This window comes from Rhinatrema bivittatum, chromosome 10 (assembly GCF_901001135.1).
Source record: "Rhinatrema bivittatum chromosome 10, aRhiBiv1.1, whole genome shotgun sequence".
NCBI classification, from domain to species: Eukaryota; Metazoa; Chordata; class Amphibia; order Gymnophiona; family Rhinatrematidae; genus Rhinatrema; species Rhinatrema bivittatum.
Genome location: NC_042624.1, coordinates 81745218 through 81766243, shown reverse-complemented (window position 1 = coordinate 81766243; position 21026 = coordinate 81745218). Strand labels below are relative to the sequence as shown.

General features: G+C 46.8%; 1 protein-coding gene across 2 annotated transcripts in view; it reads left to right on the top strand.

The window, feature by feature from the left end:
- The first annotated feature begins 630 nt into the window (after window positions 1-630).
- Window positions 631-21026, top strand: part of LRRC8D (leucine rich repeat containing 8 VRAC subunit D) — a 75149-nt gene continuing 54753 nt past the window's right edge. The window contains exon 1 of one of the 2 annotated variants that reach the window (XM_029618079.1): window positions 631-718. The gene's annotated coding sequence lies outside the window, so the exon portion shown is untranslated. The remainder of the gene's footprint in view (window positions 719-21026) is intronic. The other variant, XM_029618077.1, reaches the window with a different exon arrangement.

Below are 21026 nucleotides of genomic sequence, written 5' to 3'. Positions count from 1 at the left end.
AATCTTATCTTGTGAGAAGAGTTTAACAGCAAGAACTAAAACATAGAACCGACACCGATCAGTAAGTATTTCGCGAATAGTGGTTGAGAGCAGCCCTGCTCCATTTTTCACTGGGGTACGGAGCTGATATTCTGTCCGCAGGAAGCAATTCGCGAAACATTGCTTCCCCGATTTTGTTTTATTCCTTAGCCACATTTCCATGTTGTTAACTTTACGCGCTCTCCCCCTCTCTCTCTCTCATTCCCACTTCTCGCTGCTTCTTGCTCTCCTTCTAGTCGCTGACGTTCGTACAGCGCCCTAAAGAGAAGCAGTAACATCCGGCCCCTTAGTGAACCACATCTGTTTCTCGTTGCGTCTCAAACTCGCCCCTCAGTATGGTCTCTTCTGCCCAGAGTGAGAGCGGCCCACCCGCGCTTTCCTTGGGCAGCCTGCGGCTGAAAATAAATAGCATGTTCCCTGCCCAAAGAAACAAGAGTTCATACCGATAACAGTTAGACATTCTCTGTTTCTCATTCACCAATCGGGTTTCACGCCGCGGCTGGCTGCCTGATTCTGGCCAATCAGAAAGCATTTTCAAGGCGGGGCCAACCCTTAGATTTCAAGGGTTAACTGAATTTTCAGTCAGTTTAAGCTCTGCTGAGGCGTCGGAAGTAAGTGGGGGGAGGATGTCATCACTCTAGATCTCCCCACTTTACTTCATGTGACAGAGACAAAAAAGGTACAGAAGATTCAGAGCACAAATACGTTTGTGTAAAGCATAGTTAAACAGTTTGGTATAATGAGAGTTAACAATGTAAAATGTCTATTTTTTTTGTTGTTGTTATGAGGTTTTGGGGAGTGTAAAAGTGAGGAAATGAAGCCGAAACCTCCAAATTATTTTTTTTTTTTTTAAAAACTAAAGACTGGTTGAATTTTGGAATTTGAGATTTACTGTCACTTGTGAGGAATTCAAAGCGTCTTCACAGGAAACGTTTTGGCATATATAGTATTCAAAACTCATGTATATGAACAGTTAGAAAATTTGTGGGGTCAATGAAAGGTATCACTGATTGCAAATAATCCTTGTGCACATTATATTTTCTCAAAAACAAAATTCATTCACAGCCCTTGGGAGTCTAATTGTTATTGTTATTTATATATTGTTACTAGGTGTATACAGTGATTGACAGATACATAATAAATCATCCCTATCTGAAGCATCCACATTATCTAATAAAGATTCTCCCAGCATCTTTCAAACTTTTCTCTCTTCCACTTTTTTTCCTAGGATCTTCTCTTTCCCAGTGTCTCTCTTTTCTCTTTTTCCCCCTCACCCAGCATATTGCCACTTCCTTCATCTTTCCCCAGTGTAACCCCACGCTAGTGTGCATATAATTGTTAAGTTATTTGGGGCAGGAACCTTGCCCAGCTTTTTTCTATGCCCTTTTGCCCAGGGTGTGGATCATTTGGCTTGGGGGGAAAGGTTCATTTCTGTTCCCAGTGCAAGGTTAGTGTTCAAAATTATATTCTTTACTGAGGGCAAGGGCAAGAGATCTACCATCTTCCTGCATTAGATGAGCTGGAGGTCCTGGTGGGCAGGGCAACCTTTAAGTTGTGCAGGAAAACCTTTCCATGGATGGCCTAGAATTCTATCCTTGCACAGAGAGTAATCTCTCTTCTCTCCAGAGGGGCTGAAGACTCTGGATTGGTGTCCTCTAGAATCTTTACAGTCCTGTTATGGTTAGTAGTTTCTTCCTCTCTTTGGATTTATTTCAGTCTCTGACTCATCTCTGGATCCCTTATGGGAGGGATCCCTGGATATAGATTTACTTACTCTGCTCCACTGCAGGTAGGAATTGGCAGCCAAAAATCTTCCTCCTGGATGGTTAAACTTAATGTCCCTTTTCCTCAACTGAATTTAACACTGGAATTGCTCATCCAAACGGGTCACCATCTCTGAAGCAGGTCTTCCCTATCTCTGGACATCCCAGATACAGGGTTCCCTGTGCTCTGAATCCGAGAGAGGCCCAGGTCTCCAGTGAGTCTCCTACTACAAAATGCTTAAAATCCTGAAAACAACCCAGAGGAGTATCCAAACCAGCTAGGGAGCAGACTGGCTGGACCCTGGTCAGGAATCCCAGGCTGGATTATCCTGTTTCTTCTGAGTGGGCCTGAAAATGCAACAAAAGTTAAGTGCCTACCACTTCTTAACTCTCCAAAAATTATATACGACTGCTCCAGACTCTCAGGGGGACAGCCATTCCCAGGCCTCTCAAGGGGAGGGACTGGAAATTGAATGGGATTTTGTTATAGGTTCAGACCATGCACATTGGTATCCTGCCCAGGGTCTTTGACCTGGGGGGACTAATCTCATATAAACACACACAATTACTAGGATTATACCTGGGGGCTTATCTCCTGCACAAAGAGCCACACACAAACTTTGATTCAGTACATCACGGTTCCAGGTAAGAAAGTAAGTTTATTTGAGCAATAGGAGGATAGAACAAATAAAATCAGATCGTATAGAAGAAATAATGGTAGATAATAACAATTGCTACATAGATATAAAAAGCTTACATTTCCAAAGGATCAGCCATACCATCACGTCGAGGGCTCTCTCTCACCTCTCTTTCTCGCTGTCTCTCCTTATACACTGCAAACGCTTGTGAGAACAGCCCTGTTCCCTCCCTCTGAGTTCTTACCAAATTTCAGACACAGCTGTGTGGCCTTCATGCTCTCTCTCAGGCTTTAGTGTAAGTTAATTGCTAGCTTTCTCATCATGGACTTAGTGGAATAACTAAATAAACAGACTCTTGCCTGTTCATAAACATTTCACAGTGTAAGACAGTAAATAGGAGTTCACTCAGAGGTTGGTCTGTGGCCTTCAAACTAGTCTGTGTCTGGGTGAAAACTCTGAATCCATATGGCCTATTGGCCTATTCTCTATATCAGTGGTCCCCAAACCTGTCCTGGAGGGCCACCAGCCAGTCGGGTTTTTGGGATATCCTCAATGAATATGCATGAGAGAAAATTTGCATACACTGCCTCCATAACATGTAAATTTTCTCTCATGCATATTCATTGAGGATATCCCAAAAACCCGACTGGCTGGTGGCCCTCCAGGACAGGTTTGGGGACCACTGCTCTATATACATCCTCAGCCAAAGTATCAAAAAATGACTCCAAAGGTCTCTCCCCCCCCCCCCCCTCCCCAATCCACTAAGCTTATGAGGCTAGCATTCCCAGGGCATACTGGTAACCGAAGAATAGCTCTCGGTTACACCAGCATCTTCCCTTTTCTTTCCCTTGTCACAGTATGCCCTCCTCTCTTACCCCTTACTCCCAGCAGGCTGCAGATCCTTCATATAAAGCCTTCTTCCTTATACTGACTGGTAGTGACCCTGGCAACAATGCCTCTGGCATTGCATCAGGCTCATTCTCCCCTTTCCAGCATCTTCCTTCCCCTTATATCCACCTTCCTCTGTTGAGCATATTCCCTCTGCCAAGACATATCCCCTCACCTCTTTCTCTGTTCATTAGCACCCCTTTCTCTCCACCCTGCCCAGTGGCTTCCTTGTTGCTCTCTCTCTCTCTCTCTTTCTCTGGTGAGCAGCTTTCCCCTCCCTTGCCCAACAACATCCATCTATATCTTTCTCTTCCCTTTCTTATTGGTGGTAGCTCCAGGCTTCAGCACAGCAGGCTGCACTCCTTCTCCCTTCTTTGATAGGACTCGTGCATGCACTCTGCTCTGGTTCCTCTTCTTTACAGCTCTTCCACACCGGTGCCTGTGCTAGAAAGCCTGCTAGGAAGCAGTGAGACAGACCAGAATCTGTGAAGTGGGGGCAGATGCTCTTAAAAAGTTGTATGAGCAGCACTGGAGGTTGGGTCACGTGCTGGATAGTAGGTACTTCGATCAGTTCTAGCTTGCTTGCAATAGCAGGTACGCAGGGGTACTTCTCCGAATGGACTAAAATTAGGGTGAAACTCAGTTTAAAATTATTTTCATCTTTTCAAAAATCTGGACATTTATGGGTAAAAATGAGTTTAAACCAATAATGAAGAACCCTCACTATCTAGTATTAATGCATAATGAGCCTGATGTAGGCTACGTAAAGCTGGAACATTAACTATACCACTGGAGGTGTAGTTGTAGTTGTCTGCCTGTGTCCCACATTAATGTGGGCCATCTAAGGACAGGTGCCTCCACAGTTTAAAAGTTCCCTCCATCCCCAGCAGATACCATTCACCCTTCCCCCTTACCTTGAAGCCCTCTCCTGGGCAGACACCCACTCCCGAGGTAGAACTCACTCCAGTGCTTTGTTCAGGTCAGAGTGTCACAGATACCATTTTCAAATTGGAACTGGCAGAGGGGAGACCGGCCTTCATCTTGCCTCTGAAAATTTTGAACGCACTGATTCTGATACCTGAGGGGTTTTAGGGGTATCATGGGGCCTGGAGGTTTCTTATTGGCCACATGGGGGGGGGGCTTCCAAATGAGTGGTTGGGGAGAGGATATTAGGTGTCTTTCTGATGGTGGGAGGGAAAGTTTCTGTGGTCGGCTGCTATGGTATTTGTTGTCTGTCAGTGACTGTACCTCAGGGGTGTAGAGGAGATTCCCCTGTGCTAACCAATCTTTTCAGGTTGTGCTGGTTTGAATAAAGAAACCTGAGCTGCCAAGCACAGAGCCTTATCAAGTCCCTGCTGCCTTTAATGCAGCCATGATAAAGCTATGTTCTGCATCTTATTATCTTAGTGAATTGAGCAATAAAACATAATTTCATGCACTTGTTACAACCAGCCGATACACCACATTACTGTTTAATATACAAAACTTAAACTTCACCTAAAATTTTTAATTATTTCAAGAAAGGAGGAAAAGACCTCAGAAAATTGATGTTATCAAAAGCTCAAAAGGCATCAGATTTTCAATTACCGGTCATAAAAACTTCTACTTTTCATTTTAATTTTTCTTTTATTAGACTTCTCTTTTACTTATTACAATCACCCAATGGATTTTTCATTTTTGTATATATGTGTTCCAGTGCGTGTTGCTAGCCTGGTCTTGTTCCTGCCTTGTACCTTGTTCTGTGTTTCTTGTTGTGGTTCCATACCTTGTCCTTGCTCCTCTGTGCTGTTTGTTATCCGGTTCCTTGCCTGTCCGCTCTCATTCCAGTTTTTGCTTGTTCCTTTGCTTGTCTGTTGGTCCTGCCTTTCTTGTCTGTTCTATTTGTCTCAGATTGACTACCTGGATCCTGGCCCTGATCCCTCTGGTGTCTTCTGCCTGCCTGGTCCTCTGGTCTGTCGAAATTCTGCTGCCTGCCACAACCCTTGCTCAGATTGGACTTTCACTCAACATTGCTCTAGGGACCCACCTAATTCCTGCTGGCCGCCAGAACCCAAGGGCTCAACCTGTGGGGGAGGCAGCTGGTATAGGTGAAACTCCAGCCAATCCCACTTATGGGCTTCTTTGACAGCTGCTGGTGTGGGCTTAGTGAGCTTGCTCACTAGGTGGTGCCAAGCACACTGCGGCCACAAGGGTCCAATTACTTCGACAGAGTTACACTAATAGCAGTTGCCAAACATATATTGTCCAATTGGCTAGCAGACTCTATTGCTCATTGTTATGCACTAGCAGGCTTCCAGATTACAGACTCAGTTAAGGCTTTCCAAGTGAGAGGCATGGCTATATCATTGGCTCATCTGCGAGCCCTGCCTATCAAAGACATGTGCAAAGCTGCAATTTGGTCAGTCATGCACACCTTCATATTCCATTACTGTCTGGACACTTATTTCAAAAAGTGAAAGTAAATTTGGGCAAGCTGATCTGCATAGCCTGTTAAACGGTTAATATACTCTCCATGGTGGGGTCCAGGTTGCCTTTTTTTTTTTTAGTAAGTGCTCCGCTGCAACCCTCAGCATGGGACTCCCCATATGTCTTTGCTAATTCAGCCTTGCTTGTTTACTAGCAGTCTGTGCTGGTTCTACCTGGTTGCTGTACAGACTGTCTCTGTTTCTTGCTGGAGTGCCTGGACTGAAGTTGTCTCTTGTCTCATTGCAGGCTTGCATGATTTTTTTCTTGTTCTGTTTTCTCTCCTGCTTGCTGAACTATTTCCTGCCCTTTGATGACATCAGCTCTTGGCCCCTATTACAGTCCCGCATTGGAGGCTTCACTAGCAGCTTTGCTGATTCTACCTGGTCGCTATACAGATTGTCTCTGTTTCCTGCTGACGTCTTTGTCTCATTGCAGGTTTATAGGTGGTATGCACATGCTAGAGAAAAGCCATAGGGGAGGTGGAGTTATACTCATTTACAGAGTCACTTTAGATGTTCGAGAAACAATGCATAAAGTGGGGGTTGGAAGTGAAAGTGTCATGGTAAGTATGGGAGGATGGGCAGTTGGGTTAATTTATAGACCACTGGGAGAATTTAGTGGATTTTATTACTATGCTTCACTTAATTTATGTAACGCTGCTATTGGTGGGGGATTTTAATGTAAAACTTGATAATTGGACAAATGGTCCATTTAGGGAATTTTTACATGCTATTCATGCCAAAGGGCTTTTTCACGTAGATAAGCAGCTGAATTAGCCATGTAGTCTAGGTACATCTTCCGTGCCACTAGGTGGCGGAGCTCTCTAAGTATAGCAAAGTCTTTCAGCCGGGTGCTCCCTCTTATATCCTCTCTGATTCACCTCAGGCTCCTCAGTCAGTTTTTTTCCACATGGCAGTTGGCATGCTGAGCTCTGCTCTCCTGTGAGAGAAACTTCTGTTGAAAAAAAAAAAAAAAAAAACCCAGTGAAAATCATCAGCATTTCTTTCAATTATCAACAGAGAGAAGAATGCCATGTCTTGGTTTCAAATTTTGCTCTTGTGGCAAAATTATGTCAGCCACAGATGGCCACAAATTCTGTTACTTATGTCTGGGTCCCTCCCATGACCAAGTAAATTTTGAGGACTGTAGATGTATGTCCCCATGCGTCCAGCGTCAGCAGGCAGCCAGGATACAGGATCTTCAAGCCAGAACTTTGGGTTCCTATGTTAGTACCTGGAGCGTGGACCCTTGTTCTGAGGTAGAGTCTGTACTGCCGTCAAGGGGAGGACTCCTCGTCGGTCTCTACCATCAGATGGCGAGGCCTGTTGTAGATGTGGATCGGACTTCACCCTGGAAGCACGTGGTCCCCCCAGGAGGAGCCCGTAGGGACACGGCTGCTGGGACTTAGGCGACTCCCAGAGGATAGAAGATGGTCTGGATGCAGGCGCCTCCTGCAGGTCGTGGGTTCCAGACGGCTGGCGCCTCCAGCAGGTCGTAAGTAATCTCTGTAGAGAAGTTGAAGAAAATCCAAAAGTTGTCCCAGACTCAGAGTCCAAAGAGCAGTCCGCAGCCAGTCCAGGGGTCGGAAGCCAGAGCGTGGTCCAAAGCCAGTCCAAGGGTCGATATCCAGAGAGCGGTCCAAGGGTCAAAGTCCAAAGTGTGATCCAAAGCCGGTCCAAGGGTTGAAGTCCAAAGCGTGATCCAAAGCCAGTCCAGTGGTCAGGGTCCGAAAGAAGCAATCCAACGAGGAGGACAGAGCAGAAGCGGGACGAAGAACCAGGATACCAGGAACACAGGAACCAAGCAAGACCTCAATACTAAGGCAAGGTCTGAGGAGCAGACCTTGCCTTTAAATACCAAATCTAGGAGGAAGTGCTGCAGGAGGGAGCCACGACACTTCCTGTCGTGGCCCCTTTAAATGCTGTCTTCAGCCGCGCGCACGCGACCCTAGAGCAGAGGAGTCAGAGGCCCGTGGCCGGCCACACAGCGTCCCAGGCAGCGCGAGGAGCGTAGTCTGAGGCTCCCTGCACCTGCGGGAGCCTCTGCGGAGACCCGACGCTGCGGGTAGGAGTTCGGTTCCGGCCGCGGCGGCCGGCGGCCATGACAGTTGGCACCGGTCGCGGATGGTGGCCATAACATCCTATGCCCCATCTGAGGCCTCGGTAAGGTCTTCACCAGGCCCTAAGAGAAGGAAAAGGTCTTCCTCATCGAGGAGAGCCTCCTCAGTAGACCCCCCTTACTTGTGAAAAATCAGGGCACGGTGCCAGGGATGCGTCGGTGGGATCACCTGTGACACTTTCACCGGTCCGTACACCATCAATTGCATCAGTTCCAGGGTCCAATCCCTGAATGAGCTTTCCTGACCACTCGAAAACTCAAATAGAAGTTCAAGGTTATTTATCTTTACAAATCCTCAGGTGGGGTTTGAACCCTCCCAGCCTGGATGGAAGGCAGAAGTCCTCCCCACTGAGCCAGTGACTCAATTTCCAAAGACTGGCTTCAGAAGTTCATCTCAAGTCCAAAGTCTGGCCCTATGGGCCTAACTGCCACCTCCCTCCGTATCTCTGGGATATCAACTCTTCCCCAAAGGTACAACCACCCACTGGCAGTCTCTCAAACAATATCTTTAAGGAGGCACATCCAGACAGTCAAACAGCCTGTATCTCCCAGCTCACCTTCCTGGAAATCACACCAGTCATCCATCTAAGCAGGAGCACCAAAGTGCCAGTCTTGCAGAGCAGCAGGTAGCATGGTCCTTCTCCTCCAGTCCCCAGCAAGAGACTGAAACTGCTGGGTTGGGGAGTCCCTTTTATGCTCTGTAACTTCTCCTCCTCTGCCAGCTGATTGGTTCCAGGGAAGTCCCACCCTTAACCTCTGACAGCTGTGTTTGTCTCTATGGTTACAGGGGAAGCCACCAGTGTATCTCCTTAACTCTGGTGTCTCCTGGGTTTTCCTCCCCCTCCTTCTAGGACTTTGGTTCCAGGGAGTTTTTGTTCCTGGCTTTATTCTTCCTACCTGGTCTAGCATAGTGACCTTGTCACATCACCGCACGCGGTGCATCGATGGCCAGCAGTTAGACGCGCCGACGCGACTCAGAAATTACAAAGTGTCGCTGTACCAGAGGAAGTACGGCGCATCGGTGCACCAGAGGGCGTACGACGCACCGAGGGCTGTTCGCCTCTATGCACCAGAAGATGTCCGGCACATCGGCGCAAGGATGCCTCTGCATCAAAGCTTCATCAATTGGGCACACCAGCTAACCGCCGACGCATCGATGCACAGATATTGCTGTGTCAAATCCTCCTTTAAAAGGTGCATCGTCGATGCATACTGGCGCACAGCCGTCGCAAATACCACAAAAACAACACAAGCACCATTCGGGCCATAAGAGGCTAAGAGTCATATCTCCTCTGCCAATTATGGACTCTGAACCAGAGTTTTCGCCTCCTCCTCCTCCTCGCCGGCTAACTTACTAACAATGCCAGTGGTCCCTACCGTACCGGGTTCAGCACCCAAGGTCCATCCAATACCACATCCATCTCCTATTTCACTTGGAACATTCTCATCTGATTCCATAGTTTAAAGTGCTCAGTATAGCCCAATAAATTTCTAATCTTCCCTGACAAGACAGTCCATTTATAAGTAAGCTCCTTTTAGCAGCTCGGAGGCAAAAGAAACATTAAACAATAAGTACATCCAATAATAGCTGGCAATAGTATACAGTAGTATTTACTCATGTGCTCACAAAGGAGCACACAAAGGAGCATGCTCCTCGGTTGTGCACCTTTGTGAGCATGACTAAAGGATGCACCCCTCCAGAGCGTAGCACCACAGGACTTTAATAGGGGCTGAGGGCTGACGTCATCAAAGGGCAGGAAATAGTTCAGCAAGCAGGAGAGAAAACAGAAGAATGTAAACTATGGAATCAGATGAGAATGTTCCAAGTGAAATGTAATCCCATCTACTCTTCCACCAAGTACGGAGCCAATACCAGCTCCGTCTACTTCAGGTCTCGCTACTCAAGCCATGACCCAAATTACCAATATACTATCTCAGTTTCTACAATCAGTAGAAAAATCAAATATTCCATCTCAACCGGCTAACTTACCAACAATGCCAGTGGTCCCTACCGTACAGGGTCCAGCACCCAAGGTCCATCCAATACCACATTCATCCCTAATTTGTAAACTACCTAGATGGATAGATCCCTACCCCACTGTGCGGTATATAAAACTTTAAAATAAATAAATAAATAATTGATTATGATACTGATTCCTCTGCAGATGCTTCCACGGGTTACCCGTCCGACCCTGCAGAGATATCTCCAGAACCATCTTCACCCCCAGAAGATTTATCTTATTCTCAATTCATCGAGAAGGTTGGTCAATTCCTAAATGTGGAAACCAGGAAAATACCTGATGCACGTCAGGAAATGATGGACATACTGAAGATTTTTGATGCCCCCACAGAGCCAATAGTCTTACCACAGCACTCTGTTCTAACACAGTTAATAGAGAAATCCTGGGAGACTCCACTGTCCACAACACCAACATCCAGGAAGATTGACATGAAATATAAAATTAAGGATTCTCCTTTTCATGCTGCCACTCAGCTTCCACATAACTTGATCGTCGTTGAGTCAGCGATGCAGAAGGCACGAAAATCTTGTATTCATGCAAGTACACCACCACACAAAGACCATAAGCTGTTGGATGAATTTGCAAGAAAATCCTTTAATTCAGCGATGTTAAACACGCAAATTCAGAATCACCAATTCTATATTACTCAGTACCTGTTTGACAATTTACAGGTACTTAAGTCGAATCTACAGCAGAATTTTCTGGATATGGCTTTGCCTCCTCAATACCACAGCATGGAAGAAGGCTTAAGACACTTGCTCAGGACCGTTTATGAAGGGTTTGATATCTCATCAAGAGGTTCAGCAAACGCTCTGGCTGCACGACGTCTTGCATGGCTTCGTTCCAGTGCCATACGAGATGATGACCATGACAAATTAGCAAATTTGCTGTGGTATCCAGACAACCTTTTCGGAGATAAATTCACTGAAACGGTATAGAAGATTAAGGAGCAGAAGACTGCTGTCCTCTCCTTAACTTCACCACATCAGCCATCCACTTTGCGACGACAATATTCTACCTTGGGTTCATACAGAAGAACCCCCTTTAGGTCATTTAGACCGTTTTTCATTTAACAAACCTCAGCCTTACCAATCTTTGAGGCAACAACCGTACCAACCTCCAGCACCTCGCTCTCCTCGACAACAGGCAGACCCTCAACCCGCCAAAACTCAGACCAGTTTTTTAAGAATTATGCCGCCACCATCTCATCACCCCCCCCAGTAGGAGGCAGATTGTCAAGCTTTCTTCCCGCCTGGAATCATATCACATCAGATCAGTGGGTGTTATCGATCATAGCCCATGGTTACAATCTTCATTTCTCATCCCTCCCAACCCTTCCACATTGGGTTCTGCAAAAACAATTAACATCTCACAAAGAACCTCTACTGAAAGAAATTCAGAATCTTCTACAGAACAACTGCATTCAGAGGTTATCTTCCCAGCAATTCCATCAGGGATTCTACTCCCAATACTTCCTGATAGAGATGTGAACCGGAATCGGTTCGGATTCTGGTTCCGATTCACATGTGGGTTTTTTTTCATCGGGCCCGATCGCGGTTTTGTTTATCGGCCATCCAGTGCTTCTACCATGTGACAGGGTCTGGCCAATGGCACGGATACCCTGTCACATGGTAAGGGCAAAGGGCCATCGGGCCATTTTGATTAGTGGCAGCCGATGGCCTGGGAGCGGGAGATCGCTCCAGGGACCCCCACTGGACCACCAGGTACCTGTAAAAAGTTTTGGGGGGGTCGGGAGGGTGGGGGAAGCTAAGGTATTAGTTTTAAAGGGTCGGGGTGGGTTTAGGGGTTATTTTTGTGTGCCATCTTCCCCGCCCTCCCCCAAAACGATAAGAGAACCCCCACAATCAATATCGTGGGGTTTTCCTATCGTTTTGGGAGAGCACCCGATTACTGACTATTTTGAAAATATCGTCCAATATTTTCAATCGTCCGAAGCCCGATTCACATTCCTATTAAAATCCATTATAGGTTCATTGACAATTGAGTATATGAATGCTGGACCTTTTGGTACCCATAAGATATTAGTTCATTGATTTACCTACGGTCCAATTTTGAAATTCCTGAGGTTAACGTGGTTGGTCGAGTGATTGTCACTATATTGAGTCAAACAGGATAAAAGTTCTGCAGGAAATAAAATGCAATGTTGAAACCTTTTGGATAGAAATTCCAGGCAAAAATGGAAATAAAAGAGTAGTGGGATGTATTACCATCCACCTAGCCAGAATGAACTAACAGAGAATGAAATGCTAAAAAAAATTAAGGAAGCTAACAAAATCAGCAGCATAGTAATAATGGTGATTTCAATTACCTCAGTATTGACTGGGTGAATGTTACATCAGGACATTCTAGAGAAGTTCCTAGATGAAATAAATGACTGCTTCATGGAGCAGCTGTTAAAAGAACCAACAAAAGGGGAAAGCAAGTGTTGCTTACCTGTAACAGGTGTTTTCACAGGACAGCAGGATGTTAGTCCTCACATATGGGTCACATCATCAGGATGGAGCCCAATCACGGAAAACTTCTGTCAAAGTTTCCAGAACTTTGACTGGCCCCTACTGGGCATGCCCAGCATGGCACTAACCCTGCAGCCAGCAGGGGTCCCCCTTCAGTCTTATTTGATAGCTACAGGCAGTGCCGAAAAAATAAAACAACAAAACGTTACGAACCCAACACCACGGGGCGGCGGGCGGGTTTCGTGAGGACTAACATCCTGCTGTCCTGTGAGAACACCTGTTACAGATAAGCAACACTTGCTTTCTCACAGGACCTGCTTGTCCTGTGAGAATAAAAGATGGTAGTCCTCACATATGGGTGAGTACCGAGCAGAGGATGTCCGAACATGCACCAAATGATCCCAACGGCGTGCAAGGCACAACAACTGGGGTGGAATTTGGTAGAGGGCATCCTGAACCCCACCGGGCAGGCGGAAGGGTGTTGGTACGTCACGTTGGAAATAGGTTAAGCAGGACAGATTGGCCGAAGATGGAATCCTGTCTTTCGGCTTTGTCCAAACAATGGTGGGCTGCGAAAGTGTGGAGTGAACTCCAGGTGGCAGCCCTGCAAATGTCAGGAAGTGGCACCGATCGTAGGTGTGCTACTGAAGTCGCCATGGCCCTCACAGAGTGTGCTTTAACACGGTCTTGGAAAGGAATGCCTGCTTGCTGATAGCAAAAAGATATGCAGTCCGTCAACCAGGAGGAGAGAGTCTGCTTACCCACAGGTTGCCCTAATTTGTTGGGATGGAAAGAGACTAATAACTGAGTGCTCTTCCTGTGGGCAACTGTACGGTCTAGGTAGAATGCTAGAGCCCGTTTACAGTCAAGGATATGCAGAGCCTGTTCCCCTGGGTTGGAGTGGGGCCTGGGAAAGAAGATAGGTAGTATGATGGATTGATTAATGTGAAACTCCGAAACTACCTTAGGCAAAAACTTAGGGTGAGTGCGGAGTACCGCCCGGTCCTGCAGGAGTTTAGTGTAAGGCGGATAGGTAACTAGGGCCTGTAACTCACTAACCCTGCGAGCTGAAGTGATAGCCAAAAGGAAAATCACTTTCCATGTGAGATATTTTAGGTCACAGGAGTGAAGAGGTTCGAAGGGTGGTTTCATGAGCCGCCCGAGAACCAAATTAAGGTCCCAAGAAGGGGCCAGAGGACGTAAAGGCGGCTTGATATGGAGCAAGCCTTTAAGAAAACGTGTTACGAGGGGTTGTTCCGATATAGGGACATCCCCGACACCTTTATGGAAGGCGGCTACCGCACTGACATGCATTCTGATGGAAGAGGTCTTTAGACCTGATTCCGATAAATGCCAGAGATAGTCCAAAAACCTTGGGATTGGACAGGAAAAGGGATCAAGGGATTGTGAAGAACACCATGATGTGTACCTTTTCCATTTATAGGAATAAGATTTTCTTGTGGAAGACTTTCACGAAGCAATCAGGACACGAGAAACCGAATCTGAAAGATTAAGTGGTTGAAGGATTAACCTTTCAACATCCATGCCATCAGGGACAAGGCCTGAAGATTGGGATGGCGTAGGCATCCGTCATTCTGAGTGATCAGAAGCGAGTGCGTTCCCAAAGGAATGTGCCTGCGGATGGAGAGATCCTGGAGTATGGGAAACCACACTTGGCGTGGCCAGTGAGGTGCTATCAGGATCATGGTTCCCTTGTCCTGACGGAGCTTCACAAGAGTCTTCGAGAGAAGAGGAAGTGGAGGGAATGCATAAAGCAGACCGGCTGCCCACGAGAGGGAGAATGCATCTCTGGGCTGAGAGCGCTCTCTCCGAATGAGGGAGCAGTAATTGTCCACCTTGTGGTTCTGAGGGGACGCAAAGAGGTCTCTTTGGGTATGACCCCATTGCTGGAAGAGAGATGTCGCTACAGAGGGATTGAGAGACCACTCGTGCGGTTGGAAGACACGACTCAGTTTGTCTGCCAAGACATTGTGCACTCCCAGCAAATAGGTGGCCCTGAGGTACATCGAGCGGGAGATCGCTTCCGCCCAAATCTGCACAGCTTCCTGACACAGAAGGAAGGAGCCTGTGCCTCCCTGCTTGTTGATGTACCACATGGCCACCTGGTTGTCCGTCTGAATCAGGATGACGTGATTTGATAGGCAATCCTGAAAAGCTCTGAGAGCATATTGCATCGCTCGAAGCTCCAGGAAATTTATCTGGTGTTTGGCTTCCTCTGGAGACCAAAAACCTTGTGACTGCAGATCGTTTACATGAGCTCCCCAGCCGAGGTTGGAAGCGTCGGTGGTGAGAATGAGTTGAGGATCTGGCAGTTGAAAAGGCAGACCCTGGAGGAGATTGTTCTGATCTTTCCACCAGGCGAGAGACAGACTGAGTGTGTCGGTGATGTGGACAATGGTTGACAGAGGCTGAGTCGCTTGAATCCATTGTGACCTCAGAGTCCAATACATGACTCTCATGGCCAGGCGGGCCATTGGTGTGAGATGGACTGAGGACGCCATGTGTCCAAGAAGGACAAGGAATTGTCGAGCTGTAGCTGTATACTGAGACTGCAACTGATGAGCGAGGGACACGAGGGTTTGCACTCGTTGTTGAGGTAGAAAGGCTTTTGCCTGTAAGGTGTCCAAGTCTGCCCCAGTGAACGATAAGGTTTGAGATGGGACTAAATAGGATTTCTCGTAATTGACGAGAAATCCTAGAGAGATTAGAGTGTGTAGGGTCAAATCCAGGGACGACCGAGTGGCTTGCTGGTTTGGGGCCCTGATTAACCAGTCATCTAAATAGGGGTAGATGTGAACACCTTGTTTCCTGAGAAAAGCTGCGACGACTACGAGACATTTGGTAAAGACTCATGGTGCCGATGCTAGGCAGAATGGAAGCACCCGGTATTGATAGTGCCTTGGGCCTACTATAAACCGGAGGTACTTGCGATAAGCTGGAGCTATCGCGATGTGAGTATGTGCGTCCTGGAGGTCCAGAGAGCAGAGCCAGTCTCCTCTTTGTAGAAGAGGTAGAAGCGAGCCCAAGGTTACCATTTTGAATTTTTCCCGCTGGAGGTACTTGTTGAGGGCATGTAGGTCCAGAATTGGATGAAGCCCCCCCGGATTTTTTGGGGATCAAAAAGTACCAGGAATAGAACCCTAGGCCTTGTTGCGAAATAGGAATGGGTTCTAATGCTCTTAACTGGAGAAGAAGGGAAACCTCCTGCTCCAGAAGGACAGAGTGGTCGGTTACTCTCCACGCTTGTAGAGGTGGGGAGTCCAGTGGAACAGCAAGCCCTGGCCTGGATTGGCGGCTGGAGCCGCCCCCGGGGCCTCCTGCAGCAGCTGGAGCTGCTGCCGTCTTCGGGGGCCTGCCTTCAGGCCCAGCCCTGCTGCTAGGTCGCTACGTCGGTGCAGGACCGCTGTCCACGGTCCTGCACAGCTTCCTGCTTCCTCTAGGCACGCGGCCGCGCCTCTCTTCTACATTTAAAGGGCCCACGGCTGGATATGCCCTGGGCCCCACCTTGTGATCATTTCCTGTGCTAGCCCGATAAAAGGGCTGTTGCTGCATTTCCTCGTCGCCGTGCCAGAGCTCCGTCAGGTCTTCTGTCTTCTTCGTGGAGCTCCTCGTCTCGTCTTATCATCTCATCATGCCATGTCTTCATTGCCTGAGGTCCCCGTCCAGGTGTCCTGGTGTCTCATCTCCTGATGTCTCGCTTCCTGGTGTTCTAGCCTTCCTTGGTGTTCATTCTTCCTCTGGAGCCTTCTGTTCTGCCGGCCATGGATCTCCGGGTGATGGGTCACCGTCATGGGAGATGCCGGCAGTGGACTGGTGTCCTGTGCTCCTGAGCCGTCTTGTCCTGCCAGCCTTTGTGGTCCTTCGGATGACATCGGCTTCGTCGTCGGAGTCCCACCTTGACTGGATCCTCTCCTGCGCTTGTCCCGCTCTCCGCATGGTCCATGACCAGCCTCCTCGGGCTGTGTAGGGCGCGCAGTGGAACAGGGTGGTCCGTGACCAACCCATTGGGTCCGCCCGTGAAGGTGGGCTGAGTAGGGTGCCCTGAGAGACAGTGCCAATGTCCACCTTCCCAGCTTCTTGTCTCGTCTGGACTTCAAGTTCCTTGTCTCGTCTCTGATGCCGTTGCATCAGCCCTGGTGTCATGTCTTCAACAGCCCTGGTGTCATGTCTTCAACGGCCTTGGTGTCATGTCTTCTCTTCAACCCTCGTCTGTGATGCCGTCGCATCAACCTTGGTGTCATGTCTTCGTGTCAAGGCCTCCGTCTGCCCTCATCTTCAGGCCGGCCTGCTGCTCCATGCCGATCCAAGCGGCAGGTCCGAAAGGGCTCGGAACGGTTGGAGGACCGTTCTCCTACCAACATCATCATGTTGTTGGCCCTGGGAGCTTGCAGGCCCGGCAGAGGGTAAGACCGTGTTCTGTCATCCTGGGATACGTCGCCAACCCTCTGTTCGGTTCTGGATCCATCTAGGTCGGGCTGAGGCCCAAGGGCACACGAAAACACCCCGTTATGTAACAGAGGATAAAACAGAATATCATATGTATTGCTCCACATTGCAACCTCATCTTGAACATTGTGTGCAGTTCTGGTCACCACATCTCAAAAAAAGATATAGCAGAATTAGAAAAAATACAGAGAAGGGCAATCAAAATGATAAAGGGGATGGAACAATTCCCCCATGAAGAAATGCTTAAGAGGTTAGGACTCTTCAGCTTGGAGAAGAGATGGCTGAGAGGGGATATCATAGAGGTCTATAAAATGAGTGGACTGAAATGTTAAATGTTAATCAGTTGTTTCCTCTCTCAAAAAGTACGAAGACCAGGGGACACACAATAAGTTACTAGGTAATACATTTAAACTAATAAGAACAAATAATTTTTTACTCAACGCATAATTAAGCTCTGGAATTCATTGATAGAGCGTGTGATGAAAGCTATTAGTGTAGCTGCATTTAAAAAAGGTTTGAACAATAATTAATGGACTTTTCCTCCAGGAAATTATTAAGCTAGAGTTGTAGAAATCCACTGCTTATTCTTCGGATAAGCAGCTTGGAATCTTATCTACCCCTTGGGATCCTTCCAGGTACTTGTGACCTGGCTTGGTCACTGTTTGGAAACAGGATGCTGGGCTTGATGGACCTTTGGTCTGACCCAGTATGGCAAGTCTTATGTTCTTATGTAGTTTTGTGGCTTACTGTACAGATTAATTAAATGGGAGTTCATTTAAAGTGTGCCCCTCAATCTGGGATAATCAGTTCTCTGATGCAGGAAGATCTTTCCTGTAATGTTTTTGAGCCAGTGGCTTCCACGGATGTTGTAGAAGGGCTAAAACTGTTAAAATCTTCATTTTAGTCCTTTGGATGTGTGTCCCTTCTGGGGTTTTAGGAATTTAGAAGAGAATATGCTAAACTATTACTGATTTAACCAACTGCTCTGTGGAAGAGTGAGTAATGCTTGTGCAGTTTGAGGGAGATTGTTTACCCAATTTTAAAAAGCCCATATTTGACTCCAGAGAAGCCAAGTAGCTACCACCCCATCTCGAGGTGTCCCTCTTTAGGGAAAGTGCTAGAGAAAGTAGTGTTAAATCAATTGCTTGATTATATTGAAAGAGTAAAATATTACATGAACCACAGTGTGGTTTCCCTAAAGGAACTGCGACACTATTGGTATTGATTTTGGACTATATTCTTAGGTATCTGGATGACAGAAGAGCAGTTATGGTGTTTCTGCTTGAGGTTTCATCAGTGTTTGACTTCCTTTCCCATGTTACTTTAAAACGGAGGTTAAGGAAGGTGGCAATTTGAGGAAGAGTTTATCGCTGGTTTTGCTCTATTTTTGAGGGGCATCTACTGCAGATTTGGGTGAGGGAGGATAGTTCTGCTTGGAACTCTGTAGCATCTGGTGTTCCTCAGGGCTCTTCACTATCCCCTGTGCTTTTCATTTATATCTACTTCCACTCTGTCGGCTGCTGCAAGAGTTAGGTACCTATTTTATGGTGTATGCAGATGGCATTCAGTTGGCATTTCCAATTGAAAGGTCAGAAGGAAGATACCTTCGGGTTCATTAAAAGGGTGCGTAATAACATAAAAAATTGGATGCATGTGAATAATCTCTTGTTAAATGTATCCAAGACAGAGCTCTTAGGAGTCAGAAGCGATGTTAGGGATATAGAGCAATTTTCTTTGGATAGTGTGTGCCTTCCTGTATTGAGAAAGATTAGGAATTTAGGAGCGAGTTTGGATTCAGAATTTTTTTTCTGGTCCCAGTTACAGGCAGGTGTGAAAGTAATCTTCTAAAAGCTTAGCAGTATATTTTTGATAAGAGTGAATTTAGGACTATTATACAAGTGCTCGAGTTTTCTACTTTAGATTACTGTAATGCTTTCTACATAGGGTTCCCTAAATGTCAGCTAAAGGCTCTACAATTAGTTTGAACGCAGCTGCCCGTCTGCTTACAGGGACCCCTCTTGGAGGATAACTTTCAAACATGTATGGGCGTACATGTATGCGTGTATGCCGGCATGCATCAGTGGACGCAGCCATTTTATTACATACACAAGTATATTTATTTATTTATTTAACACTTTTTATGCATGCATGTTATAAAATCAGCTCTAAGCACATACATGTACATACAATTTTATATGGACACGCATGTGCGTGTAAATGCTACCTCTACCGTGTAAGTGGGGGGGGGGGGGGATTTTAAAAACAACGCGCACTGAAGCAATAGCCCTTTTTGCCCAGTTAACAGATCAGATTTCCTAACCCCCCTCTATTATTTAGCCTCCCACTTATCCTTTTAAAACCCTGAGGACTCGCCCAGTTTTTTATATTTTAATACTTACATGCTGTCCATAGCAGAACTATAGTTATGCAGTAGGGGACCTTGTTATATGCTTGTAATACATGCACATTTCAAGGTAACTTCCTGTAATGTCCATGTCCCGTCCATGCTTTGCCCAGACCACACCCATGCTCTCCAACCCTTTTTTAAACCATTTGATGTATGTGCATACTTACGTGCTTTTTAAAATCTGCATGGCGCGTGCCAGCCCGAGATGAGCGTATCTCCCGGCTTTTGCATATGTAGGGCTTTTAAAATCAACCTTTTGGAGAGCATGTTAGTCCGGTATTGAAAATATTGCATTCGCTTCCTGTCATCCAGAGAGTTAAATTCAAATTGATGACATTAACATTTAAAGTGGTGTATGAGAGGGGGTCACGTGATGCCGTGCACCAGCTGAGATGCTTTTGCTCGGCTCTGTGCTACCTCTCTCCACATCTTCTGTTTTGATTTTCGACAGGCAATTCTGTTTTCATTGGTCTTGCACTTGACTTACTTTCCTTCCGAGGGCTGTTTTCTGTGGCATGTTCACCCATCTCACACGGCGGGAGAAGGAGAAGGAAAAAAAAGAAATCCTGACTGAACCCCAGCAAGATGGTGGGCGCCCCATCAAGTGAAGATCTGACTCCTTTAGCTAGCACCATGGTCGCCAAATTTAAAGCAGCAGTTACTGTGTTGGAACCTGAGTTCAAAAACATTTGTGATAAGATTGAAGAGGTAACATCCCGCATGGCCGTCTGATTCTCATATAGGGGGCATGGTACATTGTATCTCAGCCAGTCATGAACACCATCACTTTGGCTGAAGCAGAACTGAATACCTTAAAATCAATGCTTCAAAGGCAAGGTGAACAATTAGAGAATCTCGAGAACAGATCTCGTTGCAATAATTTTCTGTTTGTTGGCCTGCCTAAGTCTTTGAGCGACTGCACGTTGGCCTCATTTCAGGAAACATGGCTGGTGCCTGAATTGGGCCTAGATCTCCTGAGGGGCCCGTTGAGAGAGCGCATTGCTTGGCTCAGTGGCGGTAGAAGGCTGAAAAGCACTGTGTTGTAATCACACGTTTGTTAGATTATGCATACACGTTTGCAATTTTGCAAGCTCTACATTCGGGGAAAAAACGTACATATGATGGCAAGCCTGTCCTGGTTTTTCAGGATTATTCTTTTAGGCTTTCGACGATTCGGAAAGAATTTTCATCAGCATGCAAAAGGCTGCATAAGCTGGGCTTGCATTTTGCACTTTTGTATCCAGCTAAGCTCAAGGTAATCCTCCCTGAAGGGACAAAGTGGTTCCAATCTGCAGCGGAAGCGAATTCTTTAGTAGAGATGTGAATCGGAACTGGAATCGGTTCGGTTCCAGTTCCGATTCAAATCGTGCATTTTTTTTCGTCCGGCCCGATCAGTTTTTTTTTTTTTTTTATCGGCTGCACCCGATCCGATAAACAAAGATGGCGCCGGCCGTCCAGTGCTCCTACCATGTGACAGGGGCCGGCCAATGGCACGGTTATCCTGTCACATGGTAAGGGCAAAGGGCCATCGGCGCCACTTTTATTAGTGGCAGCTGATGGCCCGAGAGCGGGAGATCGCTCCTGGGGCCCACTGGACCACCAGGTAATTTTAAAATGTTTTTGGGGGGGTCGGGAGGGTGGTGGAGGCTAAGGGAGCGGTTTTAAAGGGTCGGGTGGGTTTTTAGGTTGTGTCCTAACTCCCGTTAGTGTGCACTAACCCGATTAACAATTTTTTCACGATAAAT